We start from the raw sequence: 16119 nt of genomic DNA, 5'->3' as shown, positions 1-16119 counted from the left end.
CTGCTCCAACCCATGCAACAAGACAGCTCAGTGGCATGATAGTAGTACAGATAGTGTTGAGTAATTTCTGTAAAGCATTTGCAACTTGTTCAAGTAAGGAAAAGTACTTTGACATATGCCAGCAGGGGGAATTTGCTACAAGTTACAAGCTGCTTACCAACAAGGTTTTGTGCAAGAATGTCTTAGTCAGCATTACACATTTTGCACAGCTGGCTGCGTGCATTGCCAGAGGGTGGGGGAAGGGAGTTTCCTTTCCTCACCAGCATCCTGTCCAAGCCACTGAAAGAGATAGAATATTTGGACAAGATGACCATTATCCAATTCCGGAATGGGAACTGCTATAGGCATAGCAGAGCCAGCAGGTTAAAACATCTAGTAACGTTTGTGTGCTAACAACATCCAAAAGCAATACTGAAGATGGCCTTTCGTGCCAAGTCTGTTTTGCTCAGGTGGGTCCTCATCTTCTTTCAGCCTTTATTGTTCACAACAACAACAACCATTGAATTATAATGAAAGAAAGCCAGTAGATGCTAGAAATGAAGATGCTTCACAGACCACTAAGGTTGTCCTGTTGTGAAGGATCAATTTCAATATTTGATACCTTCAGGCACTTTCATCATGTAAGATCCATTGCTGATGCTGGTCCTGAAGCTCTAAGCTAGAAGAACCTAAAATGGAGATTTGTCTATGGAGATTCTCAGTCATCCAGATCAGGGGTTTCCAACCTTGGTCCCTTTAAGACTTGTGGACTTCAGCTTCTTCCAGATCATGGTTGTCCCAAAGGTGCTTTTTCAAGAGGCAACTGAACTTTCTGGTTTTTCCTTGAAGATGCTTCACTTCTCATCAGAGTTGAAGAAGCTTCTTGGATGAGAAGCGAAATGTCCTCAAAGAAAAATCAGAAAGTCCCGTTGCCTCTTGAAAAAGCACCTTTGGGATAAAATGGAGATTATTGTAGCTCTGAGTCAGAAAAGATGACTTCTTTGTAGGTAGACCAGATCAGGAAGGGGTTTTCCCCGCTGCCTTGAAAGAGGCGGTGGTGAGACCCCTCCTCAAGAAGCCTTCCCTGGACCCAGCTATTTTGGGAAATTATCGTCCAGTCTCCAACCTTCACTTTGTGGCGAAGGTTGTAGAGAGTGTGGTTGCTTGGCAGCTTCCCCAGTACCTGGATGAAGCCATCTATCTAGACCCGTTCCAGTCCGGCTTCCAGTCCGGACATAGTACGGAGACAGCTTTGGTCGCGTTGGTAGATGACCTCTGGAGGGCCAGGGATAGGGGTGGCTCCTCTGCCCTGGTCCTATTAGATCTCTCAGCGGCCTTTGATACCATCGACCATGGTATCTTGCTGCACTGGTTGGAGAGCTTGGGAGTGGGAGGCATCGTTTATCGGTGGTTCTCCTCCTATCTCTCCGACCGGTCGCAGACAGTGTTGACAGGGGGGCAGAGGTCGACCGCGAGGCGCCTTACTTGTGGGGTGCCTCAGGGGTCAATTCTCTCGCCCCTCCTGTTCAACATCTACATGAAGCCGCTGGGTGAGGTCATTAGTGGTTTCGGGGTGAGTTACTATCTGTATGCTGACGATACGCAGCTGTACTTCTCCACCCCGGACCACCCCAACAAAGCTGTCGAAGTGCTATCCCGGTGTCTGGAAGCTGTACGGGTCTGGATGGGGAGAAACAGACTCAAGCTCAATCCCTCCAAGACGGAGTGGCTGTGGATGCCGGCACCCCGGTAGAGTCAGCTGCAGCTGCAGCTGACTGTGGGGGGCGAGTTATTGGCCCCAATGGAAAGGGTGCGCAACTTGGGCGTCCTCTTGGATGGGCGGCTGTCGTTTGACGATCACTTGGCGGCCGTCTCCAAGAGGGCTTTTTACCAAGTATACTTGGTTCGCCAGTTGCGCCCCTTCCTTGACCGGGATGCCTTATGCACGGTCACTCATGCTCTTGTCACTTCCCGTTTGGATTATTGCAATGCTCTCTACATGGGGCTGCCCTTGAAGTGCACCCTGAGGCTGCAGCTAGTCCAAAATGCAGCTGCGCGGGTAATAGTGGGAGCAACCCGTTGCTCCCATGTAACACCAATCCTACGCAGTTTGCACTGGTTTCCTGTGGTCTTTCGGGTGCGCTTTAAGATTTTGGTTACCACCTTTAAAGCGCTCCATGGCTTAGGGCCCGGGTACTTACGAGACCGCCTGCTGTTACCCTATGCCTGCTACCGACCCGTACGCTCTCACAGAGAGGGCCTTCTCAGGGTGCCGTCCGCCAGACAATGTCGGCTGGCGGCCCCCAGGGGCAGGGCCTTCTCTGTGGGAGCTCCTACGCTTTGGAACGAGCTTCCCCCTGGTTTACGTCAAGTGCCTGATCTTCAGACTTTTCGCCGTGAGCTGAAAACGCATCTATTTATTCAAGCGGGACTGGCCTAATTAAATTTTAATCTGGGGTTATTTATATTTTTTAGGGTTTTTAAACTATTTTAAATGTTTTAAATGTTTTAAATTTTTGGCCATTTTGTAATATGCTTTGTTTTAGTCTTGTTTTAATGTATATATTGCGCTTTTTATTTGGCTGTACACCGCCCTGAGTCCTTCGGGAGAAGGGCGGTATAAAAATTGAAGAAAGAAAGAAAGAAAGAAAGAAAGAAAGAAAGAAAGAAAGAAAGAAAGAAAGAAAGAAAGAAAGAAAGAAAGAAAGAAAACACATTCCACTGAATGACTAAATTCTACTTTATGGAGACAGGCAATAGGAAAGAACCTTGTACATCTGATTGTGTTTTGCCTCTCATTTTACTGAATCAGGAAGAAGTCCTCTTCTTCTTAATACTATCTGCCATCCCAGAACTGAAGGAATGTTTCTGTGCTGTTGGTTTACTGAATATTTGCTATAAGGTTGTCTACCCTGCCCTCTACATAGAATAACCTTTCTGGAAAGAACAGCACCAATAAAAAAAAAAGACTGAGCCTGCAAGAGGGCAGCCAGGTCAAACTTCTCTGAAGCTGCTGCTAGGGAAGACCAGTGTAAGATCAGAATATTCTGCAGAAGCCGAAGGGTACAGGGGCGGGGGGAGAAGAGGCAGGGGGGTAGCAGTGGCAGCCCTCTTAGTTCAGCTCTCCAGTACAGTCCTAGTTTTGCATGTGGCCTCTTGGGAAAGTTAATTGCCTGCCCCTGTTTCAAAAGTTGGAAATCAGGACCGAAAAAGCTATCTTCCTGGGCCCTGCCAGGTGACTTTCTCTAGTAAATGAGACCTAAACATGCCTCTCCTGCTGTATTGGATGGGACAGGTAGATATATCTGGGGAAAGAAGGTCCCTCAATCTATTGCAATACAGAACAGTCAATCTGGTCATATTAGCAATTTCATTTATATCATCCCAGAATGAGATAATAATAGGACAAGCCCAAAATATATGAGCTATTGTTCGAATAGAATAGAATAGAATAGAATAGAATAGAATAGAATAGAATAGAATAGAATAGAATAGAATAGAATAGAATAGAATTTTTTATTGGCCAAGTGTGATTGGATACACAAGGAATTTGTCTTGGTGCATATGCTCTCAGTGTACATAAAAGAAAAGATATGATCAGCAAGAATCATAAGGTACAACACTTAATGATAGCCATAGGGTACAAATAAGCAATCAGGAAACAATATCAATATCAATATAAATCGTAAGGTTACAAGCAACAAAGTTACAGTCATACAGTCATAAGTGGAAGGAGATGGTAATGGGAACAATGAGAAGATTAATAGTAGTGGAGATTTAGTAAATAGTTTGACAGTGTTGAGGGAATTATTTGTTTAGCAGAGTGATGGCGTTTGGGAAGAAACTGTTCTTGTGTCTAGTTGTTTTGGTGTGTAGTGCTCTGTAGTGTTGTTGTGAGGGTAAGAGTTGAAACAGTTTATGTCCAGGATGCGAAGGGTCTGTAAATATTTTCACAGCCATCTTTTTGACTCATACCGTATACAGGTCCTCAATGGAAAGCAGGTTGGTAGCAATTGTTTTTTCTGCAGTTCTATTGCAGCAATAAGATGATTGTAACCAAACATCTATCCACTGAAGAAGAAGCGATCTGGATCAAACATATCAAATCATAAGGACCTAAATTGAATCAACAGTTTGAAAAAATACTCTAGGGTTAAACTTTCTTTCTTTTTTTTTAATTCTGTGAACATTTAAGAAACACTGCCATTGAACTGAGCTGATCTAAAGTAATAATGTTGTAAGGGACCCAGTCACCCCGTAAACAGGGGATTTAAACTGGTATTATCTCACCGTGTAAACTTTTCATGGGTAAACATGTCAATTTATATTGACATCTCAACAATTAGTTGATTTAAATAAAGTATCATTAGACTTGGAATTTACTACATTGTGTTCTTTCTTAAGAACAAATTATTCACTAGAACACAGGTATGTGGACAGAGGAAACAGGAGCCACATCAAACTCCTTTTGCAAAAAGATTAGAAAGCAGGAGAAAATCTATTTAATTACATCACGTGCATAGCCATTTGAACCTAAGGCTATTTGTTATCCTTAAATGGATAAAATAAACCAGCATAGTTTAAGCAAAGCCAGCAACTACGGTGCTATTGGCTCGCAGAAAGGGGTAACCTTTTAATCACCTTTTGCTTCTTTTATTTTAACAAAAGGGCCTTAAACAAAAAGGATTGAGCAATTTAACATATAACTTACATTTTTGAAAACTGCCACCACCATTATGTCTTACAGACAAACTGTGTTTCTAGGAAAAGATTAATCTAAAGGGAAAGGTTTACTAAAAAAAAAAATCCATTATTTGAATCCCGGTTACTCATTAGCATTTTTTTAAAAAATGCTAATGAGCTTTTTTTTAACATACATGCTCTAACTTATAACATAGCATGTTATAAGTTAGAGCAGACAGAAGACCAGTTTCCGAATGAGCATCTGGGATAGTGCACAATTAGAAACCCCCTCCATCAATTAGTCTGAACAACCAAACCCCCTTCCTTTTTATTTTTGCAAGTATAGAATTAAAGTTGCAAAGATGCCAGTGGATAACAGTAGGCTAGTAGCCATATAATCAAGCCCTAAGTAACTGACATTAGCAAGGAAGCATGACGTCTTCTTTAAGAGACTTTAAAGGATGACATACAGAGTCTTGAAAACAGGAAGATTAAATTCCCAACCTGAGTTATAATGAGTCTCGAACAGTCCCTGCTCAAACCCATTCTTCTCATGTTTCTTACAATGTGTAGCCTCTTCTCAGATAAACGCAATTGCTCGTCTTCCTCTTTTCCACAGTCTCTCACACATAGGAAACATTTGCTTGCTACCAGTAAACCTCATATCTAACACTGTCACTGTGGGTTCCAGAAACCCAAACTCATTTGCCAAAATTTGGGTGCAGATATATTGAAAAATCTTCAAGCGGGGTGGGGTGTAGGAAGGAGATGGTAATGGGAACAATGAGAAGATTAATAGTAGTGGAGATTTAGTAAATAGTTTGACAGTGTTGAGGGAATTATTTGTTTAGCAGAGTGATGGCGTTTGGGAAGAAACTGTTCTTGTGTCTAGTTGTTTTGGTGTGTAGTGCTCTGTAGTGTTGTTGTGAGGGTAAGAGTTGAAACAGTTTATGTCCAGGATGCGAAGGGTCTGTAAATATTTTCACAGCCATCTTTTTGACTCATACCGTATACAGGTCCTCAATGGAAAGCAGGTTGGTAGCAATTGTTTTTTCTGCAGTTCTATTGCAGCAATAAGATGATTGTAACCAAACATCTATCCACTGAAGAAGAAGCGATCTGGATCAAACATATCAAATCATAAGGACCTAAATTGAATCAACAGTTTGAAAAAATACTCTAGGGTTAAACTTTCTTTCTTTTTTTTTAATTCTGTGAACATTTAAGAAACACTGCCATTGAACTGAGCTGATCTAAAGTAATAATGTTGTAAGGGACCCAGTCACCCCGTAAACAGGGGATTTAAACTGGTATTATCTCACCGTAAACTTTTCATGGGTAAACATGTCAATTTATATTGACATCTCAACAATTAGTTGATTTAAATAAAGTATCATTAGACTTGGAATTTACTACATTGTGTTCTTTCTTAAGAACAAATTATTCACTAGAACACAGGTATGTGGACAGAGGAAACAGGAGCCACATCAAACTCCTTTTGCAAAAAGATTAGAAAGCAGGAGAAAATCTATTTAATTACATCACGTGCATAGCCATTTGAACCTAAGGCTATTTGTTATCCTTAAATGGATAAAATAAACCAGCATAGTTTAAGCAAAGCCAGCAACTACGGTGCTATTGGCTCGCAGAAAGGGGTAACCTTTTAATCACCTTTTGCTTCTTTTATTTTAACAAAAGGGCCTTAAACAAAAAGGATTGAGCAATTTAACATATAACTTACATTTTTGAAAACTGCCACCACCATTATGTCTTACAGACAAACTGTGTTTCTAGGAAAAGATTAATCTAAAGGGAAAGGTTTACTAAAAAAAAAAATCCATTATTTGAATCCCGGTTACTCATTAGCATTTTTTTAAAAAATGCTAATGAGCTTTTTTTTAACATACATGCTCTAACTTATAACATAGCATGTTATAAGTTAGAGCAGACAGAAGACCAGTTTCCGAATGAGCATCTGGGATAGTGCACAATTAGAAACCCCCTCCATCAATTAGTCTGAACAACCAAACCCCCTTCCTTTTTATTTTTGCAAGTATAGAATTAAAGTTGCAAAGATGCCAGTGGATAACAGTAGGCTAGTAGCCATATAATCAAGCCCTAAGTAACTGACATTAGCAAGGAAGCATGACGTCTTCTTTAAGAGACTTTAAAGGATGACATACAGAGTCTTGAAAACAGGAAGATTAAATTCCCAACCTGAGTTATAATGAGTCTCGAACAGTCCCTGCTCAAACCCATTCTTCTCATGTTTCTTACAATGTGTAGCCTCTTCTCAGATAAACGCAATTGCTCGTCTTCCTCTTTTCCACAGTCTCTCACACATAGGAAACATTTGCTTGCTACCAGTAAACCTCATATCTAACACTGTCACTGTGGGTTCCAGAAACCCAAACTCATTTGCCAAAATTTGGGTGCAGATATATTGAAAAATCTTCAAGCGGGGTGGGGTGTAGGAAGGAGCAAACACACATTTTCATCAGAGGAAGAATCCTTTGCTTTCCAGTAGGTGTAAGAGCTAAAAATACAGTAAAAACCACATGAAATACCCAAAGGCATTTGTGGTTCCTTTCCTGACCAGAAAAAAATGTGTGTGTTTTACCACACCTTGATTACATGTGACAGGACTATCAGATCCAGATATACTGGCCCAAAAAGGGACTAAGCCTTTTGGGTTGGCTGGATTCCACCTCCTTTGCCCATTAACTTAACAATATTACATCAAATTTTGAAAACATTGAAGTTGCTTTAAAATATATTTCAATTATTCAGTTTTTCTCAACATCACTGCAGGTAGTCATTGACTCACAATGACAATTGGGAGTGGAATTTTGGCCATCAGTTGTTGTGGTCATAAGTCAAGGCACTCATGTGACCAGGCCCAATTTTGGTTATCCTTTTTATGGCTGTTGCTAAGTGAACCATATGATTGTAGATCTGAATCATGTGATCATTAAACAAAATGAAACTGGCCAAAAAAAAAATCCACTGGAAAATGGCAAAAAACATGGCAAATCATGATTACATAACTGTGGGATGCTATAACCAATCATAAATATGATCCAGTTGCCAAGCCCTTGAAATGAAGTCATGTGACTGAGGGTTGTGTGTAGGACATTTTACAATGGCTGGAAGTATTTTATGGCCCTAACACATCCTTTCCAAGGTTGTTGAAACTTCAAAAAGAAAAAAGAAAAAAAAAAGAAAACCTTTAAAATCTGGTCATAAGTCAAGGACAACATATATATAAGAGAAGCCAGTCAGTATATAATACAATACAGTATAGTACAGGGCAGTGGTGGGATTCAAGTAATTTAACAACCGGTTCTCTGCCCTAGTGATTTCTTCCAACAACCAGTTCACCAAACTGCTCAGACACTTAACAACCGGTTCTCCCAAAGTGGTGCAAACTGGCTGAATCCCACCACTGGTACAGGGGTCTCCAACCTTGGTCACTTTAAGACTTGTGGATTTCAATTCCCAGAATTCCTCAGCCAGCTTTGCTGGCTGAGGAACTCTGGGAGTTGAAGTCCACAAGTCTTAAAGTGACCAAGGTTGGAGACCCCTGGTATAGTACATAGGGCATCCTGTGCCAGTTTTGTAAATTGCTAAAACAAGGAGTGACTGCACACACATTTTCACAATCTGCAGAAATGCAAATATTTCTCTGTGCAATTCAGTCTGGCACTTACTGTGATAAACCCAAGTGCCAATTTTGTTTCTCATCATTAACCTTGGAACATTAATCCCTTATAAGTATAAGCATAGAACTTCCATTTTTACAGAACATTTCAGTAGGGAAATGGGACCTCACTGTTTTATCAGAAGCACAGATTAGCTAATGCAAATAACTTTTGAGGGATGACTAATTAATCAAAGGAGTGGCCCACGGGCGGAGTTGGCAAGAATACGGGCATAACTGTTCTTACGCAGGAGGATGCCGTAATGTTATCATGGAGGAAATCCACATTTTTGACCTGATTACTAAGCATGTCACCTCTTGTTCCTGAATTTAACAAGTCGTTTTGTATATTTCTTTAAAAGGAGCAATGAAGTCCTAATTTTCAAAGGACTCATCTGGATGCATGCTCTCTTCTTCATCTGGATCATCTGGATGCATCTGGATCATCTGGATCTTCTTCATCTGGATCATCTGGATGCATCTGGATCATCTGGATCTTCTTCATCTGGATCATCTGGATGCATGCTCTCTTCTTCACACATTAATTCTGATGTCTTCCTGATTGGAGATGGAGATTTTGACACCAGAAACTTTGACGATCACGGAAAGCTGTATGGCAAATCCATTGAACTGCAGTCCATGCACATCAGAACAACTAAACACAAGAACAGTTTTTTTCCTGAACACCATCACTCTGCTAAACAAATAATTCCCTCAACACTGTCAAACTATTAACTAAATCTGCACTACTGTTAATCTTTTCATCGTTCCCATCACCCATCTCCTTCCACTTATGACTGTATGACTGTATTTATCGATTTATACTGACATTGATATTGTTTCCTGATTGCTTATTTGTACCCTATGACTATCAGTAAGTGTTGTACCTTATGATTCTTGATGAACATATCTTTTCTTTTATGTACACTAAGAGCATATGCACCAAGACAAATTCCTTGTGTGTCCAATCACACTTGGCCAATAAAGAATTCTATTCTATTCTATTCTTCTTTCTTTCTTCTTCTATTTCTTGTCACAGTAGATCTGTACAGCTTTTTAAGTGTTATTTGAAGATGCGATTTTGTGATGGGAAAGAGCAAGCTATAAAGTGCATAGTGGATATAGAATTTTAAAAAGGGGGAGTTTGATAAGAATTGGCTTTACTTAAATAAGACTTTGCAGAAATGCAAGGAAAAGTTCTCAAAAACAGTTGAAGTTGGGTGTGAATGAAGTTCATTTTAAATGCCAGCAGCAAGTCAACAATTGGATTTGGGAAACACCAATCATAACTGATTCTATTTTCTTAGTTCAGAAGGAGCACATGTGGTAGCAGGTGATGGGTGAAAAACTGCCTGTATGTGTCTGTTTTCACATGCAAACAAATTCTCCACATAAAAGAACACACACAGAACACTCTCCTCCCCCTGTTGAGCAGATGTTTTGAAAATGATTCATTTTATACATAGTGGCAGCAATAGGGGTACAGGCAGAGGACAGCTTATACCAGGGAAACAATTGTTGCTATTCCCTCTCAGCTTTTTGGATTTACATTATGGTGGGTTTCCTTGAGGAACGATATTAAGGAATGAATCCCATAGGAAGTCAAACTGTGGGTTTGGACTGAGGACTTTGTGTGAGAAAAAGTTTGCCTTAGAAAAAGTGGTAGAATTTGTGGTGGTCGCATCAGAGAGTTGGACTAGAAGACCTTTTAATGAAAAGAAGGACCAGGGGAGACATGATAGCAGTGTTCCAATATCTCAGGGGTTGCCAGAAAGAAGAGGGAGTCAAACTATCTTCCAAAGCACCTGAGGGTAGAACAAGAAGCAGTGGGTGGAAACTGATCAAGGAGAGAAGCAACTTAGAACTAAGGAGAAATTTCCTGACAGTTAGAACAATTAATCAGTGGAACAACTTGCCTGCAGAAGTTGTGAATGCTCCAACACTGGAAATTTTAAAGAAGAAGTTGGATAACCATTTGTCTGAAGTGGTGTAGGGTTTCCTGCCTGTGCAGGGGGTTGGACTAGAAGACCTCCAAGGTCCCTTCCAACTCTGTTATTATTATTATTACCCGAAAGGTCCCTTCCAGCTCCCTTCTGATTGATTGAAATAGTTTACCAAAGAATAGCTTACCTTTAATGTCTGCTTTTAGGGATCCACGTAAGGTAACCGACCTTTTCTTTTTAATGTTTGTGCTTTCCCTACTTCTGTCATTTTATTACTTTTTTGCTTTGAAACCAATAATTTGGACTGTATTCTTGTTTTTTTAAATACAACGAGCTATTTTGACTCTTTGCAAAAAAAAAAAAGTCAAGTTGAGATTAAGCACATCTTTGCAGAAGATGTCGAGGTTTGCAAATGTGCGTAGTTTCCTAGTGAATTCTGCTTCTGTAAAACTGTCAAGACAAAAGCAGGACTGAGATTTACAGTCGGCAGAATGGTTTTCTCACCAGATCTCTCCATCTCTGGCAGGGCAAGCTATGGAAAAAGTGCTGACACATGTTAGTCTTTGCAATTAAGGACCAATCTGTGATAAGCCGCTCCATTTGGAACATTTCTACACGTTCACAAGTGATACACAGGAAGGCAGAGAGGAACCAAAAAGACAAAATGACACTGGATCAGGCTCCTGCATTGCATAACAGAGCTGTAATCTCCAATCTTTATATAAATACTCAAGTGTTGGGACACGTTGGGAACCTCTCTTCGAGCATCCACCCTTTTCTGGCATGTGGCACAAACCACATGTCAATCACAAGACAGAAATTTCACCTGGCACCCTCTTGTCTTCTTTTCCTGTGATCTCAGGACTGCAATTTGATAATGTGGGGGTGGTAGAGGAACAAATACATCTTGACCCTTCCCGGGCTGTTAGAAAAAGAAAGTCAGAATGGTAATAAAGGCACACCTGCTTCCTTTTACTTCTACTAAAAGATTTGATTAAAAGATGACCTATTTAGAGAGTGAGACAGAGAGAGAACAATTAGCCTGGGTCATTGTGTCACTGAAGCATTCACTATTGCCGATTTGCCTTCTTCCTCCTGATGGGTTGCTTTGAATATCAAGCAGTAACCATGGACAGCAGCCATGACATGTTAAGAGGGTGGGCTGAGCTGCAAATGCCTGTAAATAGGGGAAGAAAAAAAAACATGAGACAGAAACCGCTCTCCTTTGATCCCACCTTTACCTAGCCTGCATCTAACTTATCTTCGGTCCTTCTGAACTGCACCAAAAGCTGTCATTTCTGCTATTGAGAAGAACGCTCCCGTGTCTTATTCGGTAATAATAATGATAATTAACAGAGCTTTATTATTCTGCAATATTATTCTCCCTTGACATTCTTGCTGCCCAGGCTCTTCCCTGGAGACCTTGTAGGGTTGTGGGCAAGGAAAGATTGTTTTGTTCTGATCAATTCCAGTTGTATAATTGTATCACTCAGGCAGCATCCTGAAAGACGGAAAACTTGGTTCGAATTTTAATCCTAATGATATGACACTAAGTGACTGTTTCATCAAGGAGAGAGTAGACTTTTGTTTTGTCTTCCTTGGTTGGAAAGTGTACAGTTGAATCAATACAATTAAATGCCAACCAGAAACGAACTTTCTGTTCAGATTCATTCTTTATACCAAGCTTCATGGATAGATGGGGCCTTTGTTCACCAGCCTTTTCTATTCTTATCAGTTTGCAGTTAGCTTAGTCCATCTAGCTGGAAATGATGTAAGTTGCAGTTCTTTAGATTTCTAGACTAGGTAAGGCTGAGTGAGCAGCATTCATTCTTCAATTCAATAATGATTGTCATCCAAATATCACAAAAAAACAGAATAACCTTGCTGGATCAGAAGCAAGAGGCATCTCAGCATCTTTTTTTTTTTCATCAAGGAAGCATTTGAAGCACTGTAAATATCCAACTAACATTCATTGCTATGAGAGTCAGTTTGGTGTAGTGGTTAAGAAACTGGGCTAGTACCTGAAAGATCATGAGTTTTAATCCCACACTAGCCACAAAATCAGCTGCGTGGCCCTGGGCAAGTTACGGTATATCCTGTCAGCCCTAAGAAGGAGTCAATGGCAAACCACTTCTGAAATCTTGCCAAGAAAACCTCAGGGATTTGTCCAGTTTGTCACCAGGAATCAACAATGATTCAAAAGGTATATTTAATGATATAGTAACTTTGAACATGGTAATTCCAATTTAATATTGAAGGAAATCATTATTAATTACCCACCTTCTATAAGTGCGTTTTAAAGGCTTTTTAAAGCAATCTACACTGGTTGCAAGAGTATAAACAGTGGTAATAAATTCCATAAATTAATTACACATTGTGAGAAATATGCCAAATCTCTCTTGGAGTTGTTGTGGGGGAAAGCAGGAAAAACTGCTATATGCTGTCTTGAGCTTTTAAATAAAAAGCAGGAAGGGAGGAGGGAGAGAGGAAGAGAGAGGGGGGGGGAGAGAGGGAGAGAGAGAATGTTTTTATTTATTGGAAAACTTTTTCCTGATTTCAAGTTTAATCTGTTTTAATAAAGTAATCTGCTTTCTAAACATAGGAATTACCAGGGGTGAAATCCAGCAGATTCTGACAGGTTCTGGAGAACCAATAGCGGAAATTTTGAGCAGTTTGGAGAACTGGCAAGTACCACCTCTGGCTGGCCCCAGAGTGTGGTGGGAATGGAGATTTTGCACTATCCTTCCCCTGGAGTGGATTGGGAATGGAGATTTTGCAGTATCTTTCCCCTGGAGTGGGGAGGGAATGGGGATTTTGCACTATCCTTCCCCTGGAGTGGAGTGGGAATGGAGATTTTGCAGTATCCTTCCCCCTGCCATGTCCACCAAGCAATGCCCACCAAACCACGCCCACAGAACTGGTAGTAAAAAAAAAATGGATTTCACCACTAGGAATTACTTAGTTTATTCTGAGACAGTTCTGAACCTGTCCAAAAAGGATGTACGTCCAGGTAAATTTGCCCAATATCAAATAAATGAATGTCTGTGTGCCATTCCACATTAAACTGATGGGATGTTGACAGAGGTAACTTGAGAACTTGAGAAGATAAAATAGCATTAACAAGGAAAAGCATTTAACCTAGCATGTGTTCCCGGAATACAAAAATCCCTGGAGCTTTGTCATGATGATGTTCCTGACTAAACATCAATCTTGTTCTCTTTTAATGTTTCCTGAATGTCTGCATTTCATAGCGCTTGCCAATTAAACTTTCTCCATTCCTTCTTTAGGTGAACACCAATTATTGCTTCAGATACAGAGTATAGTGTTTTTCTACTCTAGTGTTCTACACTCTGTGCAGAATTACAAGGCCAAAGAGTTGCTATCCTAACATATCTCAGGAATTTTAGACTGAGGAAAATTCCTGCACTCATTCAGCTCCTATAACAGGAGTCTCCAACTCCCAGGCCGTGGACTTGAAGGTTTCTGGCCTGTTAGGAACTGGGCCACAAAAGTAAAACTTTCCATTAATTTACAATTCTAGATTCACAGGGGGAAACTTGCAGGAACCCATGACTTAAATTGCTTACAAGTCTTTGTTGAGAACGGTTGTGAAAAGACTGTTGAAAGTTTATGTATCTTTTATCCATTGGAACTCTGCTTCCTTGTTGATATTGTCAGAGGATTTTATAAAGTTAGTAAGATAGATCTTACCTGGGGAGAAACCATGTTGATTTTTCATCAACAACTCTTGTCTGGGTGTAAGTTTATTTTCAGTAATGCCTTCTACCTATGTGCAGGTAGTTACAACGACACTGAAAAAATGACTTAAGACATTTTTCACACTTGTGACCTTTGTAGCATCCCCATGATCACATGATCAACATTCAGACGCTTGGCAATTGACTCATGTTCATGATGGTTGAGGTGTACTGGGCTCACCTTTTGTGACCTTCTGACAAGCAAAATCTATGGGGAAGTCAGATTCATTTAACAATGGCATTACTAACTTAACAACTGCAGTGATTCAGTTTATAACTGTGGCAAAAGAGGTCATAAAATGGGGCAAAATTCACTCAAAAACTGTCTTGTTAGCAACAGAAATTTTGAGCTCGATTGTGATCACATCAAGGACTAACTGTATTTCAAACAGGTAATATTATTGTGCTTGGATTTCCATCTCAAATCCTGAATCCCATTTTAAAATCTGGCATATTTCAATCTTTTTTCAGTTGTCCAATACAAGAATTAATCTCAGGGTCATTTCACACTTGATTTGGACGAAGTCTGCAATCACACATTGCTCCCAGAAGCACGAAGCTGAAGCCTGAAGATGACGAATGAGACTTCGTCGAAACGTCGCCAAGACACTTCCAATTTTACGTGGGAGAAAACCCGAATAACCAAAGACCTACACACACATATATATATATACACACACACACACACACACAAATATATAGAAACCTCAGAAAACAAATATATATATATACATACATACACATATATATATCTGCACTCTTAAATTGTTTAATTTTAAATTTTAAATTTTCTCTCTAGTTTTAATTGGGGTTTTTAGATTCATAATTCTTAATTATTTCGGCCATACTGTATAATAAGTTTTTTAATTGTATTTTAACTGTATATTGTTCTTTTTTATCCTGGCTGTACACCGCCCTGAGTCCTTCGGGAGAAGGGCGGTTTATAAATCCAATAAATAATAATAATAATAATAATAATAATATATCTCAATTTTCTTGCCAGAGTACTGGAGGTAAGCAGTATAGTTATATATGTGTGTGTGTGTGTGTATGTATGTATGTATGTATGTATGTATGTATGTATGTATGTATATAACTACATTGCTTACGTCCAGTGCTCTGGCAAGAAAATTGACTTTATTGATAAATTGCATATTTTGGCTAAAATAGCAGCAGTTTCATGTTAGAGTTCTTTCTTGAATGACAGCCAGCTGGCCATGATGACTTGTTAATTTTTAAAGTGCCAATTATCTCTACATTTTGTTCCATTGTTACGATTATTTGACACAGCTCTTCACAGTTAGCTCTTCTCCAATGCCACCGCACCCCAAAAATGTTGGTTTGTATTTGATTACATATCCAACTTCTTCCCACAGTGACGACAGAGGCAAAGTATTTATTTCACTCTGTGGTGATTTATAACATAACATAACATAACATAACATCAGAGTTGGAAGGGACCTTGGAGGCCTTCTAGTCCAACCCCCTGCCCAGGCAGGAAACCCTACACCATCTCAGTCAGATGGTTATCCAACATTTTCTTAAAAATTTCCAGTGTTGGAGCATTCACAACTTCTGCAGGCAAGTCGTTCCACTTATTAATTGTTCTAACTGTCAGGAAATTTCTCCTTAGTTCTAAGTTGCTTCTTTCTGATTTATTAGTCCTCTTTTGATGCTGCTTTCAACATATGCTGTTTAAAGATTGTACTATCTCCCTGGACGTTTCCTTACTCTTGACTGAAGAAATGTTTGCATCTATACCGTTAAACATTTTGCTCCTCAAATTTCTTCTGTGTTTATCATTCCAAAGTTCGTTTTCCTCCCCCACCCCCATTTCTGTATGATTTCCATGTTTTAGAGGAAGACTTATCACGTTACACATTGGTATTTCATTATTTGACAATTTTCTGAATTTTACATTTTATGTTGCATAAATGTTGACTTTCTCATCTTCTTCATCTTTCACAATTTCTCTTCTATCAGTGATTTGGCTAAACAGTTTTATTTACTTTTTGGTTCATAATTATTTTAGATGATCACATATGTCTCTTGCACC

This window comes from Ahaetulla prasina, chromosome 1, assembly GCF_028640845.1.
Source record: "Ahaetulla prasina isolate Xishuangbanna chromosome 1, ASM2864084v1, whole genome shotgun sequence".
NCBI lineage: Eukaryota > Metazoa > Chordata > Lepidosauria > Squamata > Colubridae > Ahaetulla > Ahaetulla prasina.
Note: the sequence above shows the minus strand (reverse complement) of the source record.